The sequence below is a fragment of the Patagioenas fasciata genome, chromosome 4, assembly GCF_037038585.1.
Source record: "Patagioenas fasciata isolate bPatFas1 chromosome 4, bPatFas1.hap1, whole genome shotgun sequence".
NCBI lineage: Eukaryota > Metazoa > Chordata > Aves > Columbiformes > Columbidae > Patagioenas > Patagioenas fasciata.
This window is the reverse complement of record NC_092523.1, coordinates 30,133,295-30,152,554: the sequence shown is the minus strand read 5'-3', so window position 1 is coordinate 30,152,554 and position 19,260 is coordinate 30,133,295. Positions and strand designations below refer to the sequence as shown.

The 19,260-nt window shown below is 39.7% G+C and overlaps 1 protein-coding gene across 10 annotated transcripts in view; it reads right to left on the bottom strand.

The window, feature by feature from the left end:
* Window positions 1-13,363, bottom strand: part of CRACD (capping protein inhibiting regulator of actin dynamics) — a 129,607-nt gene extending 116,244 nt beyond the window's left edge. For 4 of the 10 annotated variants that reach the window (XM_065836205.2, XM_065836210.2, XM_071807520.1 and 1 more), the window contains exon 1: window positions 12,867-13,117. The gene's annotated coding sequence lies outside the window, so the exon portion shown is untranslated. Of the gene's footprint in view, window positions 1-7,465; window positions 7,578-12,486; window positions 12,713-12,866; window positions 13,118-13,225 lie in introns of those variants that run through there. The other 6 variants (XM_071807513.1, XM_071807518.1, XM_071807516.1 and 3 more) reach the window with 5 other exon arrangements.
* Window positions 13,364-19,260: the final 5,897 nt, after the last annotated feature.

The following is a 19,260-nucleotide window of genomic DNA, read 5'->3' as shown; positions in this document are numbered from 1 at the left end:
GTTTTCATATGAAACAAACAAACAAACAAACAAACAACCCCAACCTATATACTGAAAACATTTCAGTTCATATCATGAACGAGTTTTGCATTCCCCTTTTAGATGTGTTTTATGCAAAAAGAAAGAAAAAGTGTTCCCTTTGTAAACAGATGTGTATCTTTATCGGCCTTGATCCTGATTGTGGGGTCTGCTGTGAGCCACAGTGCTTATTTACACTCTGAAGCACTGGAAAGAACCTGAGTCTCACAGGGTCAGTCCCAGTGTTTCCTCCATTAGAAAAACGATTTGATTTCATTTTAAATCAAACCATTTCCCCAGGCGTAGAACAGATGTATACATCAGCAGTACAAAATACCAATGAACAAGTTTGTATGGCAGAATTAATGACTGTTGATGAACATCAGCTCTTTAAATATTTAGAGAATAAGGAATATTTTGCAAGGCAAATGAGGGACTGTTATTTAAAATAAAAAAATATTAATTATGTTGAACATTATGACACTGGAGTCCCAGGGGAGATGCAAAATATTAGCGCAGCTTGTAGAAAATAAAAACATGAATACCAATCATTTTTTTCAAGAAAATTCCATGAAGACTAGATTGATTGAAAACTGAAAGAATGAGCTAGTATGTATCACACATTAGCAAAATCTTAGGCATTCTCTCATCATAAAAAGAAAAAAAAATAGGCAGAAGTTATAATAACAGCAGCAACTCAGAGAAAGAAGGAAAGTATGACGGTCAGTCAGGTGTAGACAACATATGCCGCTGACAAGAAAGCAAATATATGTGCAGCACGGTGCTGCTTCTCCTTTTAATCTTTTATAAACTTAACAGAGCATTTCACAGGGAGGATAAAACCTGCTGACCGGTGGAGCCATCCCCACAGCGGCACTCGCTCACGCTCAGCGGGGCTTTACTGCCTTATTATCAGATGGAGTATCGGGGAACTAGGCCAGCGGCTGCTCTATGCCAGGACCGTGGGATCTGCGCAAGGACAGAAATGTATCCCATATTTATATCAAAATGCTTGCTATTTAAGTAAGAAAGCAGTCATGTCATTTACTGCTAACTGTGTGCATTTTGCCCATGTGTAAAACAAAGATACATTTATTGGGGGATCCAGGCACAGCAGTGCAGACTGAGAGGTTACCTTGAGAATCACCTGAAGTGGCAAACTGCTATTTGAAAAGCCCAGTCTCTGTGCCTACACGCTACTTTCTCCCCAGCCTGACCACACACACCAAATTCATGTTGTCTATCAACTGCAGGAGAAGACTACGCGCTTCTCTCTCCATGCGAAGGATGAAGGAGCAGATGGAACATCCAAACTTCATAGCCTCTTTCTTGCGCATCACTGCGCAGTGAGCTCGTCCTCCCCATTTTTTAAACCTACTAACCAGCTATGAGTTCATTTATTTACTTTTGACATAATTGTCTGAGTAATCTTCCGGATTTTGGTGAAGGATAAAAAAAACCAACAAAAATACCTAGGAGCCTGACCTCTACCCGAGTGCAAAATGTCCCTTTAGCCAGGTTCCCAAGGCACTTGACGAGGAGTTAAACTAAAGGTCACAGTTGCTGCCACCATCACCTATATCTAGGATCCGTACATGCCAGCTGTTGTACTTGACACCAGCATCAGCTCTGATAGGCAATTTCCACAAAAGTAACTAAGAAATAATAAAACTCTAGCAGAAATAACTAGGGGTGGGGGGAGGGAAGCATTGCACAGCTTATGAGACATTTAAACTTATTTAGAAAAGGATGACAGGGTCAAAATGGAAGCTGGAAAGTGATGCTAAAATAAGTAAGGAGCTGGCTATTCTGAGTCTTCTTATATTCTTAAGTTTAGCAGTATTCTGCAAAATTCATATGACTCTAACATCCTTCCTGGCAATGTCAGTGACAGTGCATGACAGTAGTATTTTTCTTTCCTGAAGCTCAAAGTTGCCATAAGACATTAATTCCTCTACTAGAATTAAAAAAAAAACCTCATGAAGCCAGAAAATGCATTCACTTAACCTCTGGACTCACCACATCACTGTTTCAAGGTATTGTTGCAACTCCATTTCTGCTCTAAAAAGCTTCATCAGAAGTCAAGAGCTGACTACAAGATACCTGCAGTTGTTTGCAGCCATCTGTATCTGCTTCCCGCTGCACAGGGGATCTCTGGTAGTGTTTAACTGAAATATCAAAGGTAAACATTGCTGGCATGTTTTTGGAGGGCAACCTTTGAACAGCAAAAGAACAAAAGAACTCACTTTCCTCAGTTACCAGCTTCAGAAGATTACAAGGTGCCAGCACCTGATGTAATCAGTCTGTATTTTTCTGATTGGAAACACCCAATGAAAAGCCTGAAAACAGCCATTTAGCTTTTTACTTCTCACAGCTTAATTGAAACAGAGGACTGCTTGCCATCCCCATATACCAATAGATTAAAAAATAAAATATATTGATATAAGCTTCTCAAGGAAATGAATGTCTTCAGCTTCTTACATCCCTAGGAAAAGTCTGGCATCAGTTATTTTCTTACCAATCTAGTGTTTACTGCTACATGATACTAGTCAGTGCAGCATATCACTTGCCATGCAACACCACTAAATAATTGTTATTATATTATTATTTTAAATTATTGAAATTTTATGGATTAATTATTGATATTTGATAGATTAATTATTGACATTTGATAACTCATTGTAACAAGGAGTTTTTGCTGCAATTTTAAAAGATGGTTTGGAAAAAAGCCCAAGCTATCTCTTTCATGCTGACCAAGACCAACAATGCACGGTCCTACAAATGTGCTTAAAGGAAAAGAAAAAATTACAAAATAATAATAATTAAAAAAAAAAAAAAATATATATATATTTATAAATCACACTTGCAGTCAAGAAAGGGCATAAAACGGAAATCTAAATAGGCTCTTCATTTGCAGACTGAAAGGTTAACAAAAACTTCCGGGCTTGAAATCATAGGAAAGAGCCGAAACTTTTAAGTGATAAGAGAACAACGAGTAATCGCAATTAATAGCTGAGAAATGTAACACCAGCAGCACAGTCCCTGTGGGCAGGCAGAGCCATGGCAGAACTCAGCAGGAGCTCCATCCATAGAGCACCAAGACCAAGAGCAAACACCTACAAACCGGCACACCTGAAGGTCACCAGATAAGAGCTTGAATGATTAAACACTGCTAGAGCCCTTCCTGGCACCAGTCCTGAGGCACATGTTTGGCCACCACTTGCAGGTCTACTTGTGAGGGGGCAGCTCTCCTTCTCCTTCCAGTCTGGCACCAGCAACCGTCCCCACCAGACCAAATCTCTCAGATGTGAAACCACATTATATTTAACAGTACACCTGTGTATCGATATATACACACACGCCTTTGCCATGTTATAATATTTTAATAAACACATTATTGTATAGCATAGTAGGGCCTAATAAATAGAATCACAGATGTAGACTCTACATTTGGAACAATACTATTGGTGCTAGAATTCTTTCTGAATTTGTATCTTTGCTGAAGACAAAAAGAAAAAAAAACAGGATTCTTTGGGGAGTGAGGGTTGTTATTCATTTGGAAAAGAGGACAGAAGAGAATTAAACTGATTGACTAAATAACAAAAGTTAAAGCCAAGCCAAAGAGTTTCCTAGGCTGTTTCCCCTCTTATAGCCATTTTCCTTCTGTTTCATTGTGGATGAAGCAACTTCACAGTCTGAAAGTGCTTACAATGTTCTAAAGCTTTAAATTATGAACTCAGTATTGTATCCTCAATCATACAGAACTGTTAAGCTGAAGTTGATATAAAAAAAAGCCTTGTCAATAGTTTTTTTCAATTTTTTTTTCCTTTGCCTACTAGAAAACAAGGTTAAGATTTGGCTTTTATTTTAAGAAATATTCTCTTTTTAAGAATCTAGTCAAATTTCCCTCAAATTCAATTAGCAAAATTCATTAGTAAAAGTCATTAGCATTTTTTTTAATCTTGTTGTAAAATGAAGTTTTTCAAAATCCTAAATGTGTCAGCTGTCTCTCAAAAATAAAAATGTTCATATTTTGGTTAACTCATTCTGAGGTTTGAGACCTTCATGGCCCAAATAAACACATAAGATGAAGAGTGAAGTGAATTATAAAAAGCAGCTATAAAGAACAGGCGACATCTACTTGGACAGCCTTAGATTGACCACAAAAAGGAAAAGCTCTGCTCGAATATATCCAATGATACACAAACACATGATATTGCACCCAAAACACTACTTAAAATCATTATTATTCAAGAGATAAGTACTAACAAGTTAGAAAATAGAAAAACTGAAGCTGACTTAATGGGCAGTTAAGCAACATTTTTCTTCTTTAGAAACAAAGGCTCGATGTGCCACACAGGAGTCATGCTGTGCTCTGAAGACCAAATGGTTCATTTCCTCACAAACCTTTCTAGTGCAGTCAGCACTGTATCATCAGGATGCTCCATATAGATCTAGATACAGATGTACAATATATAAATATTTATAATTTATAGAACATATATTTCTCCACACAGAAAAAATATAAAACAATGTTAATTATTATAGCTGTGCAACTCAAGCAAGGGCAAGCTTGAGAAAGACACCTTCAAACAGCTACAGAACATGAAGACTCAACGGTTCTGCTAACATGGGGAACTTGCACTAGCAGCTTGCATATGGCAAAAGTAATTAACTGAAATTTGTAAGAGCTACACAGTAAAATAAAGTAATCAACAGCACAGTCCACTTCTACCCACTGTTTGATGATCAGATACCAAATCTCAATAATTTCTTGACAAAAGAGATGAGGATGAGGAATAAAGAGGCATTGGTACCAAAATATTGGATGAGACTTCCTATAATCAAAAGAGAGTTCAAATCTGACCACAAAGCTGTGATCAACCCACCACTAGGAGTGTTTCTGAGTCATGATAGTACAAAGCCAACACTTGCAAAGTTGTGTGTATTGCATGGGTCACCTAAGTATGCCATCATGTTCACATAAGCACAGACTCCTGCCTTGTCCAGCACTGACAAAACATCAGGCATAAGCAGAATAGAGTACGGAGAATATGTCCTCCAGTCCTCAGTGGAGCTATCTACCTCAGCTGCACATCATCAAATTAGGACAATACTTGCAAAGCCCAGCTTGCAGTGCACCATTAAGTGAGATTTTTTTCATGCATGTTCAGCGTGACAGCCAAAGAACCAGAGCTACAGAAGCTCTATTCCTGTCCAGGAGAGCTGCCCTTCATTAATCAGCCACTGCTGTACGGACAAAAAGCCATCCTGCGTGCCTGAAAATGGACAACTCTTGTCACAAATACCCTGGAAGAGAATCTGAGAGCCACCTATTGCTGAAACGGCATTACCCTGTACTGGTTTTGGATACGACCTACAGCAAATTGAAGGCAATTTCTCAAACCAGTCAAGCTACAATTTGTGAATAAGCATACAGCACATAGAAATGTGAAATATGGTCTAGCAGCTGAAGCTACTGTCACCATTCCATTTGATAAACAAAAAGCATTCGCCATCCTGTCAGAGTCACAAATGGGTCTTCACCTTCTCTTTCACTCGGACAACCTAAAATAGTTCAACGAAAATAGCCAGGCTGAGAAAAAATTACTTCAGTGACCCTTCTCGCTTACAATGCCACTGCTTGGTCTTGACACAGCCTCTGGTTGGAAAGGCTCCTGAAGAGCACCAGGACAGGTGGAGCTTTCCAGCAGCAGGAATCCAGCCTCTAGCTGCTGGAAAGGGGGTTCCAGCAGGCAGGTGTCCGAGCAGATGTAATCACTGGTCAAATGGAGTCTTTGCTTCCCATATGAAGAAACATTTGTGTGCTCCAAAGTTTACCTACTTTTTTCCCCCCTCATCTTATCTGAGGAAACACAATCAGCTGAAGCACACAGTTTGTCAAATATCAGGTGTTGGTATCAGGATACCAGACCCCAATAACTCGTGACAGCGTTCAGCAGGCTGAGTGGGTGGCTGAAAGATGGATCTACTTGCCAGAAAAAAGCATAGCAGGGTTTTTTAGTACAACCCACCCTTATGCTGTCAACAGGGGACCTTGGAACAGGATGGTTGGGAAGAACATCAAAATCGACATGTACAAGCTGAGGGTGCCTGTCCTTCCTCCACACATGAGGAGCGGATGAAGCAATGACTGCCAAAGCTTCTGGGCTGAGAGCAGTATGGCACTGCTCATCACTACAGCCCCCACAAGCACCAGCACAGGCTACTGCAAAATATCTACCAAGAAAAATCAGACCCATTTTTCCCTTAGCAACTTACAATGCTCTGACAGCTCTGTGAAGTCCAAGTACAAGATTTTTTCTCAAGAGAGATGTGAAAAAGTGCCTTATTTGCCACTAGAAACAGAAATGGGAAGAAAAATATAATATCTTTTGATCTTGCTGTAAGAGGCAGCACCTTTTCACATCATTTGCAAGATTAGGAAGGTACTAATGCTTCTCACTGGGCTAGGTGGGAATTAGGATCTGATCTTTTACATACATCAGTATTACCCACTGAAATCTTAATTTGTTTTCAGTGTCTTTAACTAAGCTTTCCATTTGAGTGAAAGATGCTTTAGCTAAGCCACCTTCTGCCTCAGTTTCTCCTGATAAAGTTCCCGCTTATGCAACAGATGTCACAGATGCCAGAGATCACAACTTCCTTCAGTACACAGTCATGATTCACACTGAGGGCAGATCCACTCTGTGTTCTCAGTAAAGCTCGGGTTTGTGGGTAAAAGAAAATCCAGTCATACCATTAAAGATCAAATCATATAAATACAGGCAAAGAGGTTAAATCCTTATAAGGGAACTTTAGTACTGGCACTTCCTTTCTTTCACCAGCAAACAGGTCAATACCCTTCAACAAAAAGAAAGATTGAAAAAGTCCTTCTTTTGCACATTTTATTTCACACATCCAGCCAGGAGTGATGTGGTGCAGTATGGTCTTTACATTCACGGTGCTGATTATGTGAGATAACAGAACAGCTGATTGCAGTAATGGGTGGTCATTCTCCACATGAAAAGACCAAGAAATCCCTTATGATGGATCTCCCAAAGCACAAATGCGAAGACACAGCTGGGTTTAGAAGACCACGTAATCTTCAGAAGACAGACTTTTCACCAGTTTCCTCCAACCTTTAATTATTTTTGTCCCATACTTTCCAACAAGTCTTTCCTGTTCATGTGATTTCATCTCCCCTGGCTCTTAGTCACCTTCTCCTTACTTCTGCAATACCAGTTTGCACTTGTCAAGGCTTTTGGTATATTGGGAATCTCTGCCAGCAACATGAGTTTCCACCTAACAGCTTACTCTGTGTCCTGCTCCTTACTAAGTCCCAGTCATCTGCCTCAAGGTCTCAGACTCCCTTCACATTCTTCATGTCATGCATTCATGTATCATACCACTCATTGCACAGTCCAGTTTCTTGTGAAATCCATACCTGTGATCTCCAACCCTCCTCTTCCCTGTGTCACTTGGATCTCAGCTTCCTCCCAAGCCACCTGGTCTTTAGATCCCTCACACTTTCTGCCCAAGCACCAGCAGAGGAACCGCTACCAAAGAAGAGAGGAGTGGATGTCAGATTTGATCCTAAACAAGAGGTTACAGGGAAAGTGCTGAGCCTCTCTGCTCACACGCTTGCTTTGGAGATGTCACATACAGGTAATCCTGTCAGCCACAGCATTTGCGAGGAGAGAAGGTACAATCCGGTCAATGTCAGAGAGTATAGATGTTGAGGATTTATAAGGCTAGAAGAGACCTCAAAAGAGTAATCTGTTTCATCACAGTGCTCCAGAAAGTATCCAACTACATTTATATGTAGATATATTTATGTTGTTTCACAACAGCTTCGTGACATTTGAAGGTTATTATGTCTCATTCACCCTGCCACTCTTCTTCCATTGGAGCTGAAATAACTCCAGACCTTTCAAGCTTCCTCCATAGGCCACATTTTCTAAATCTTTAATTAATTTCATTCCTCTCCTCTGGATACACTCCATTTCATCTACATCTTTCTTGAAGCATGCACCCCAACCACCTACAGTGTCACAGCTGAGGAGGACTATTGTGTGGAATGGAGGTATCACTTCCTGTGTCTTCCATGCTGGTGAACTATCTATCTGTCTATCTGTCTATCACAACACGATGTTTGTCTTTATTGCAGCAGCTCCTCAAGTAATCTACCATAAACCACTGCTCTTCTAAAGAATTATCGCCCAATCCCTTCCTTATGCAGTTCATAATTACAATATCTTTGTCCTGTTGAATAACTTCATTTTAATTCCGTCTCTAGTATTTTCACAGTCCCTCTCTGATAAGATGTCAACTGCAGCTGCAGCAAGCACCACTGAGGTCACCATTCAAAATAATGTGTAGTCCTGGGTGTTGAATAAAGGCAGAATCTCTCACTTTATTTTCTAAAGTTTTCACAGGTGAATGTGTAAAAACTACGATTTTCTGAAGACAGAAAATCTGGGTAGGCTTTCATGAAGATGGTAAAAATGCAGATCTTTGAGAGAGAGACATTGCTTTAGCAGTATCTGGAGCCTAGATACAAACCAGAATGTCACTGCCATGTTCCCAAAAAGTCCTGGGATATTTTTTTTTTCAACAAGGCAAAACACTAGTTTAATTAATAATTTGCCTGAGTTAAAACAAAAATTAGCCTGAATCATAAAGACAGCCCATATGGTTAAAACTTAGCAAAGCTATAAGCAACAGAAAAGAGGTTTTAAAAATGAGAGAAGAGTTCAATTTTGTTGGCAGATGATCCTGCTCAACCCAACTGTATCACAGGTGCACCAACAGGTATCCACAGATACTAAAGATTCACATGAGTTTCTATCACTATTTTTCTCTTCTGGGCCAAACTGTTCCACAGATCACTGTAATTGTACTTTTTTTCTTTTTTCCTGTGCTAAAGAGTTTCAAAGGTGGCTTTATTAGAGGCTACAGAGAAAGACAGTATGTTACTTTGAAGAAAATAAACTTTCTTTGAAGAGCAACATGAAAGTCAGTATCTTGTACGGTTCAGTTCACTTTAATTCTTTTCATCGCACTCCCTCCACATTTCAACTCAACAATAAACGTAATTCTTATGTGCAGCATCCTCCCACGGAAACCTTACCACAAATCGCGGCTTTATGAAGCTGCCCAAGTCTGGCTGCTGACTTTCAAAATGTGCTGAGTAATTAAAAAAGACATTCAAGCAGGCCAGCAACATGCACAGCATTTTGCACACTCGAACACTATAATGTGAGTAAAGCTTTTACTTATTTGGATCATTTTCATATCATTTTTCTTAAGGCAATAAATGTGAAGAAAATAAAGCCTGCATATGTGTTATTATTAAAATAATGAGCTTTTCAAAGCATCGATAACCATTTCAAAGCATCATTGGGATATGAAGTGTTTGGATTAACTGATTTGACTGTATGTGTTGGTTATCACAAATGAAGGTGGTCAACAGAAAAGTCATAACTATCCTTACTTAGCTACATCACTCAGTCCCATGAACTAAAATCAGCTGAATATCACAGTATTTTCTTAAATGGCCTTGTTAGAGGCATGAAACTTGTATTTCTGTAATTTGGCATACAGCATGAATATACAAAGGAGAAATTCAACCATGTTTAAAAATACATTGATGTATTTTATACATTTATAGTAGCATTTGAATCATCTCTTCATGTGTTGCACAACCACAGCATAAGACATTTACCCAGGATAATATACTGCACATTCTTTACATTTTTCTTCCCCCCAAACTTAATTAACAAATCACTGTGATTCAGCCCATATGACACACTGGCTTCTGAACAGCATTAATACTTTTTTTTTTCTTATAAATCAATTTTATTTCTTTGTAAGACTTAATCACTATAAGTGTAAATGCTGAATGTGAGGTGTGAGTAAATGCTGTATACTTCTATCAAGATGTATTTTAGTTCTTAAACAAATAAATTGTGTGATATGCAACACAGAGAATTGAAAGAAGTGAAAGTCCCTTCAGAAAGTGATGAGAAAGAGTAAGTGTAAGATCTACACAACAACTCGTTGTTTCCTAAAGGCAGAACTCACAGAGTCTCCTTGGAAAGAAACACACTTTTTATCCATCACTAATTGAATTAAATAATAGGTAAAAAATTAGAATTTGGCCCCTCTGGTGGAAACAATAATCTAATTAAAGGTAACACTGTAACTTCAGGTTGCCTTCTATCACATTATTCAAAATCAATGAATTCTCTTCTAACATGCACTTCATACAACTTCATTTGTTTAGAGCATCTCAAGATTTACACCACACTGATGGAAGCTCTTATGCAACCACATTGCCCTGAGTCTGTTGACTTCAAAGAAATCGACTGTACTTTTCTAATATGCCAGTAGTAGGCTTATCCATATTTGTTGTAATTCTCCTATTTGGGCCTTTACAGAATGAAGATTGTGCATTGATTTTCTGCAAGGGAAAAAAAAATCCCTCCTAACAATCACAGTCAGCAATTTTCAAACATGAATAATTCAGAGTATGAAAAAAAAAAATCTTCTACTGGTTTGTGTGGAAAAAAGTCAAAATACAGTCATTTAAGCTTATGCTGTCTACATTAAAATTCTGGTTTTGCTAGACTTCATTGTGAAACAACAACCAAATATATTCACAAACTCATCATCACATTTCAGCCAACACTTATTATGCCATGTACTTCTTATTTAAAGAGCTTACCAGACACACCTACATTAGGAATATATTGAAATAACCCTAAGCTACATTACTCACATAGACTGAGATACCTGGCAAAACAATATTCAGAGTTACTAGGAGGTAAAGTAGAAGAAACCACAAAAGTTATTTCTTATTGTTGTAATCAGAAATGCAAAACTAAAAAGGCTGCTTTTTAATATCTGCAATTAAAATGAAATATTCCTGCCAAAACAACAGTCCCTTTTAAAAGTAAATATGTTTTGTTTACATTTTTAGATGATGATTAAAAAAAAAGCTTTTACCTAATACATTACCAATTCACAACTGCTACTCCCTGCATACCCTCACAAGAACACACACCAAAATGACACTTATAAGTACCAAGATTGAAGGAAAAAGAAAAAAATAAAAAGTCAATGTCTTAGCACAGAAGACAGCAAGACATTCACACTTAACACCAGCTGTGTTTGTTACCAGTGCACTTTTTAGAATTCCATTACACAGCATATAAGAAAAAACAATCATTGCTCATAAGTATGAAGCAATCTCTCTAAAATGCAGGATCACCCAAATGGATATTTGAAAAGGGTCTTTAATTTTACAACAGGATGCTCCAATATACATTTTCCTATTGGAGAAAAAAGACCCAATAAAAAACAACAGCAATCTCTTTGTTACGTGCCATATCTATTAATAAAGATTTCAAGGTAATTCACATAATTATAACCAAACTAGGACGTAAATATACAAATCACTTTCATATAAAGTTTCGATACAGTTCATAGTGTTAAATTCAAGCTCATTGTTGCAATAAAATACTCAAAACCAAACATGACCTCTAATCTGATAAACTGATAACCAAGGAACAGCTGGATTTGTTAATTTGATTAATTCTTGACCTGGATTCAAACCACGTGAAATAAGTTATATGCAGAACTACTGACTACTGCCTATATTTAAAAATATCAATGGCTTTGTTGAAGAAACTCACGATAACATTTATGCCTACTGATTAATGTTTCAATATAGTTAAAAGACTTAATTGTCTACGCAAAGTGCAATTAGAATTGTTTTGGTGATGGAATTTTTTTGAGTGTACATTACTAAATACCAAATAAAAGTCAGTTCTGACTTCAATTTGTCACCTTTAACCTGTTCAAATATAGGACCTGATAGATGTTACTGCTGTCAAATGGCTTAAAGAGCTCAGATTCTAAGAGCTTTTCTCATACAATTGCTATACGCCATTTAGGCTATGTACAGAAAATCTGTTTGAGAATATAATGAATGGTACTATCTATATATCTATTAGCAGCATAATATCTGTTATTAGGCCTGTGGCTGTAAATTACTCTTCCCTTTCTCTGTGTTCCCATCCCCCATCCACCCAAGAGCAGATCACTTTCAGGGCCATTATTGTCAGGCAGATTAAATTTTCAGGATGCACCATTGTGGTTCCCAGGTCTCTATTTACCCTTTGAACTGTGTTTTTAACTGAGCATTTTTACACTTAAAATGACAGAGCTGAGGCATCGTAACGTTTTGTGTACCACAACTGCGGAAAAGCAGATTTGTAATTGACTCACGTTAATACAAGCAAAATTAATTTTTTTAAAAAATCACATTCATTAAGTATCTCTTGACAACATAGAAAAGATTTGCTTCAAGCATATTTTCCTCTCTAAAACAGACATTTTCGAACTGAAGAGATTGTGCAAGGCAACAATTTCCCACGCAAAATAACGTTACCTCCAGCTTACCTGCCCGGGTTCTGCACAGAAACCCTGTGCCGCTGCCTCTCAGCCGTGAAAAGCAGCAGATTTCATAGCTCATTAAAACGCGATGGCAGTTACACGATAAATGGGTTACGGGAGCTTAAACAAAGCAATGCTGCTCTGGAGAAGCATCGTGTGAAACAAAGTCATCTTTCTGACAGCTCCTGCTTTTCAGCACAGCTGTAGGAACACAGGACTCTCTGGGAAAGCGCTAACAAAGGAAAAAGAGCAGGAATTTGAAAGAACCAGCCCAGCCACTGAATTCCCCGGCAGCAATCAAGTAGCATCTTCCGAAAATGAACCGCACGTCTCCTTACACCTTTCGTTGCACAAAGGCAGCTGCACATCGGTAGGTGACTACTTACATGTGCTATTTCTTCCCTGTCCTCCCTGGGCATCCGCCTGCCGCCCGCCTCACACACCACCACGATCGCTCGTCGTTGGCGTTAACAAGCGAAATGCCACATGTAGCAAAAACCGACTCGGATGGGCGACACAAAGCGGCAGGGACACGGGCACACCCCCACGCACGACAGCGAACGCCCCCGAGTCACGGCGAGCGCTGAGCGAAGGCAGCACGCTGCCGCCGCCCGAGGGCCGGGCTCGGGATGCGGAGGGATGGGTTGCGCCGGGGGCGGCCACGCTGCTCCGGGCTGCGGCGGGGCTCCCCCCGCTGCCGGCACCGCCACGGCGGTTGCGCGGAGGAAAGACGGCGGGGTCCTACCTGTTCTCCCTCTCTGAGCCTCTCCAAAGGGCAGAGCCGGTGGCTTCTGTCGCCGCGGGGTGCCGGTGCCGCCACCGCTGCCGCCCTCGCGGTGGGCGCCCCATGGCAGCGCGGCCGCCGCCGCTCACGGGCGCCCCGCTGCGCCGCGCCCCGGCCCCCGCCCCAGCCCCAGCCCCAGCCCCAGCCAGCACCGCGCCCCAGTCCCGGCCCTCGCCTTCCGGCTGGGGTGGTCGGTTCCTTCTGTCAGGAAGGCTGGAGTCATCCGCAGTCAGCGGGATCCCGCGGACATGTGCGCTATTTGGCACCCCCACCCCGCGTTGCCCGAACAGGAGGGATCCGCAGCTCCGGCTACACCCCAGCTCTGAACCCGAGTTTGTTCTCATCTCAGAGCTAGACCGAAGTCTGAATCCAGTGCCTGGCTAGCGCTATAAGCAGACAAATGGTTATACCCTTCATTTACCAAAAAATAGGAGGAACTACAAGAAACAAAACAAAAATCAGCTGTTCCCCAACACAGCAGTGTAGAAAAGAGCCTCCCTTCTTTCCCATGTCCTTAAATCGGGTATTTGTAACAGCTCTTGTGGGTGCCCGCTCTTCCAATTCAGCTCTCTAGGTCAATGTTTTACTAATGCTGGACACTGCTTTGCCTGAGTTTCCCGAGATCACAGTGAAATCAGATGCTGCACTTAGTTCCATCCATACTCTGCCACTTTTTGAACCAAAACTGATTATGTGATTGATGATCTCTCAGTGCTGAGAAACAATATGTGTTTTGCCAGCCAGCTCTCCAGCTTGGGATACTCCCTGGACAGAAAGGCCATACACTTTTGGGTCCTGACTACTGCTTAACTTTTTGGCTCAATCAGAAGTGGACTTTCTGCTATTCTTGAAAGGAACTGGGTCTCAGAGAAAAATAACACCCATGCTGGGTCAGACCAAAGAGCCATCTCACATTTTTTTTGTCTCTGACTATGCCCAATACCGGATATTTCAAAGGAAGAATGTAAGTTTTGCCAAGCATTTACTGATAGTCTCCCACTCCTTAATGATTTCCAGCTCAGTGAATTCCTGGGCCAGAAGTGATATTTGTGCAAAAAATAGGTATATGACTCTGAAATAAATACTAATTGCTAGAAATCACTTTTTCACCTTCAGTGTTCTGGAGATGACCAGTCATACAAGCCATGAGAGCTACAGTCCACTCCCTTTTCAGTTCCCTCATAACTCAAGCCATAGTACGCAGGGCATAGGTAACTTGGAAATTAAGCTCGTGCAGCAAATCTAGTATTTACATAGCCATTAAGTAAATATATTGACCACTACCTTTACATTAGCAATTACATATATACATATTTATATTCAAAATATATGAATACAAACCATCTCAATTACCAGAGCTGAATTTTGCAGCACTCCATTGAAAGATGCAGGGGTTTTGCTGCATTTTGCTTTGCTGCTATTGCAGCGCTTACACATTTTTAGGCAGTAGAATTGGGTGGTACAGATAGAAAACTTCAAAAGTAGCCACCAGAGAAGAGGTGAATCCAGCCTTTGCCACTTCCTTCAGATCAGTCAAACTGCTCAATTACATCAGACCTTTCTTGACAGAGGTTGATCTTTTCACTTTCCTGGACGAGAAAATATGCTAAAATGAGTTGTGTGTGGTTTTGGTGGTTTTTTTGTTGTTGTTGCTTTGTTTGTTTGTTTGTTTGTTTTTGTGTGTGTGTGTGTTTTTTTGTTTGTTTGTTTGGTCTTTTTTTCTTAAGAACCAAAAATTTCTGAAAAGCGATGGAGTCACAAACCTCAGTAGCAAAGCGATGGACGGGATGCAGGGACACAGTACTTTATTAGAAATGCTTTCACTTTGAGTTTGTTAGATGTATCTAGAATTTCTATGGAGAAACCCCAAGCTGTTAAGTAGGTGCCGTGATCACTAAAAAAGACATGGTTCCGCTAGGTGGCACAAATACACCATTTAAAGGCAAGGAGCAAGGCAAGGGGTGCCCACCTCCTATTCAACATGTTTTATTTATGCATTTATGCCAAGCGAATGGGCACAGATAAAGATTGCACACACAGCTGTAGTCCGGTAACCCACACATCTCTTTTCAAATAAAAACAAGCTCAGATGTCAACATCAACATGCTTCTCTGGACTTAGAGGCTCAATGAAATTCTCCTCAAAGAGCCATATCTACTCCCACAGAGCTCGACTTGCTTGCGGCTGACTGATCACGCTGCAACTCATTTCTGTGTTTGCATTCAGGAAAACACAGCTGTCCCTGCTCAGTGGTATTAAAACCAAGAAAAAGCCACTGACATTTTGATTTTTTTTTTCACTTTCTCCCATTTGCCATCACGCCATTCTAGTTAGTTTAAGCAAACAGTGTAACTCCTGCATCATAACCTTGAAGTGGTGAAGAACACACCACCAACAAACCTGGTGGAGCAACTCTGCTCGGCTGATGCTGAGCTAGCAGCATACACAGGTGGGGCAGGAAACTGTCATGTGATAAACTCCAAAACTCACAGTTTACCTGAGCTCTAATGTGGAAAAATGTCATATTAAGACAAAACAATGGCAATGCAATTATATTTTATACCAATAATTTTTATGGAGTCAAAGATCATAATATAATGATGGACAATTTCTCTACAGGTACATAGACACTTACCTAGTCACACTGCTGTTAGGAAAATGTCCCAGAGTCACAGAATTGTTGCCCCTCTGGAGACTGTCTAGTTCAACCCCATGCTCAAAGCAGGGTCATCTATGGCAGGCTGTCCAGGACTGTGTCCCATCGGGTTTTGAACACGTTCATGGATGGGGATTCCACAACCACTTGGGCAGCCTGCTCCACTGCTTGGCCAGCCTCGGAGAGGTTTAAATGGAATTCCCTGTGTTTTAATTTGTTCCCATTGTCTTTCCTACCTGCCCTATATACCACTGAGAAGACATTGCGAATATTTTTACTCTCACCCATCAGGTATTTATGTACATGGAGACGTTCCCCCTTAAGCCTTCCCAAGGCTGAACACCCCCAGCTTACTCAGTGTCTCCTCATGTCAGAGATGCTTCAAACCCTTACTCACTTTTGGGGCCCTTTGCTGGACTTGCCAAGAAGACCCATGGCCACGTTGTATTGGGAGCTTTATGGTTGTAGAGCAGCTTCTCAGCTGCTGTGTGTGGCATCTGCCGGCCGTGCTGCGCTGATGGGGGCTGTGACAGAGGTAACAGTGCTACCTGCCAGAATAGAGATGGGGTTTTTTGCCTTTGCAGCCAAACCAGTGCTGATGAGATGCCAGTGTTTCAGCTGTTGCTGAACAGTGCTTGTACACTATCAGGGCTTCCTCTCTTCCCCCATTCATACTGCAGGAAGAATGGTAAGGCTTTAGCTCCAGGAATTAATACGCTGCAGCTAATACAATCTTTGTGTTGCCCAAGAAGGGTCAGAGGGTGAGATGACACCAGGATGCCTGTATACGTAAAGTTGAAAGACTAGTGCACTGAAACTGCACAACACTGGTTTCTTACACTGCCAGCAGAGAAAATGAGGCAGTACAACAATTCTGTCCCAAAGAATGGTTGAAAAAAAACACCGACCAACCAACCACAACAACAAAAAATCCAACAACAATGAAGTCTGTGGTCACATGATGTCATTTAGGAATAACAGCATTCAAATGGGTCATGTCACATGTGCAGCATTTTTTGTATCAAATATTTGAAATGGAAAGATTAAAGCCCTGATCTTAACCTTTTTAAATTAGCATCACATAGGAATCTCACTGTTTCTTGGATTTAGGGTGACAAAAAAAGAACAAATTGGGTTTACTAATTTGAACCCTAGAATAGTTTATATAACTTTAAGTTAATTATCTAACTTTAGGGACATACTGCAAGACAGAAAAAAAAATTCTAAGACTTTCTTAAAATGACATTATAAGTTTAATTGAGCAATTTAAGTTTTAATGAATTTATAGAAACTGTCCTTTTATTCTCCCCGGACTCCTTGGCTTCTGACAATACACTTCCTTTGTTTTTACAGAGAAACAGCCAAAACGATTATTGCTTCTCCTTTATTATTTTTCTAATGTAATTTGTCCCCCATTCCCAACTGCAGATAACAATAGCAGGCAGACAACTTGAATATCTGGATTTTTTTTCCATTATTTAATGTCTGCCCCACTCTGCTTTCAACTCACCCCAGCTGAGGACTAAAATAGGTCACGAGGCTTCTGTCAATCTTCTGGTCTTCCCAAAGGTGAGGACAGGACAGAAGCTCCTTGGAGTGGTGCCCAGGAGAGTCATGTTAATATCCCGAATTACACGGGCCTTGTTTCATGCATGAAGAATATGGTAGTCCACAGATTTAAACCTTCCACAAATTTGTGCTTGTTTTGTGCTTCATGAAATGAAATACTGGATTTTAATGCAAAGTTGTATAAATATTACTTTTTTTTTTTTCTTCTAGTTGCATCCAAAAATGTATATAAAGTAACAGTAACAGGAGGTAAAATGACAGTTCTACTGTACTCTAAATATTAGTGATGTTTTAGTTTTAGAAAGCTGCACAGGCTTTGGTCAACAAAATGATACCAGTTTTCTTACACTGCCTGTGCTCAACAATCCATTAACTCTTCCTAACAGATATTAATGCAAGAGTTACTATTAACTGAAGTGTTATGGTTTTAGTTGTAATGTCAAAATATACCCTTTTTGGCAAGAGGAAATAGAATATTTTCAATAAAATAGAAAGCTTGCCTTTTTTTTTTTAAGATTCAGATTCCAATTTAAATGGGCTTATGTACAAAACAAGATATTTAAAAGGCACCACTGAAGACATCAAGAGCAGAAAATGAGTTGTTCTCTCATTCTTACTGAACTGCTTCATCCTGAATAATTAATGTCAATTAGCATCAGTGGAAACTGCTGACTTAATTACAAACATTATGAACACCTAAGTAACAGTCGGAGACGACGCTCTCCTCATTCCTGTAATGCGAATGAGAGACATAAAAAGTAAAAAGTATGAGATGCACCCACTTTAAATAAACAATTCTTCTAATGGCTCAGAAGCCTGGTGTGGTACAAGTGTTTTCAAGTACTTCTGGATGGGTGTTCTAAGGTGGTTTTAATCAGTAAAATTTAATAGATATAGATACACTAGATAACAAAACTGACAAAATACAATACATGAAAAATAAGATCTATATAGTTGGCAGCAGCAATTATTTATCAATGGATATATGACTCAATATTTCATGTTAACACAATGTAGTTTATAACTTCTAACTGCAACATTTGTAGTGCAAAATAGACAAAAATCTAAAAGGAACAAAAATCCATGTCATTTAATATGTTGTTTACACCTTAGAGATGCTTGTAAGATTAGCTGGCACTCACAGTTTTTAATTCAAAATCAGGGAAGCAGAACACTATCTATTGGCCACTGCAAGAACATGCAGCAACACACGCTCCCACTTCTCGTCATCTGCGTGATCCCTGTGAACACACGTCAGGTCAACCTGAATGGCACGTAATTATTAGAAAACTGTTTTCTTCAATAGAAGAATGATTTGATATACAATTATCTGCACAGATGGACTTTAAGAGCCTATCATAAGGTTGTGATTACTAATCGCATCTTACTTCATAGCCCAAATTGGAAGTGCTCCTCTGCTAAATATACCAGATATTTTAAATATTAGTTCTCATGGCATTTATCTAATGCGTGTCACAACATAAAGGCACGTGTCACCTCTCCAATAGCTTGAGCTTAACTGTGTGAAGGATTCCAGGTTTTGTTCTGATCTTTTATAACTAAACTTGAAAAATTTTCCAGATATCATTAAAAATATTGAATATAAAATACTTTAGAGTTAACTTTAAATTTTATAATGCTTAAAGGATTTCAATACATCTTTAAAAATATCATTTTTCTCTTCACTTTTTATTTAATATTGGAATATTTAAAATGCATACTCACACAAAGATTAAACAAAGAAATGAGCAGTTATTAGATGACAAAAACA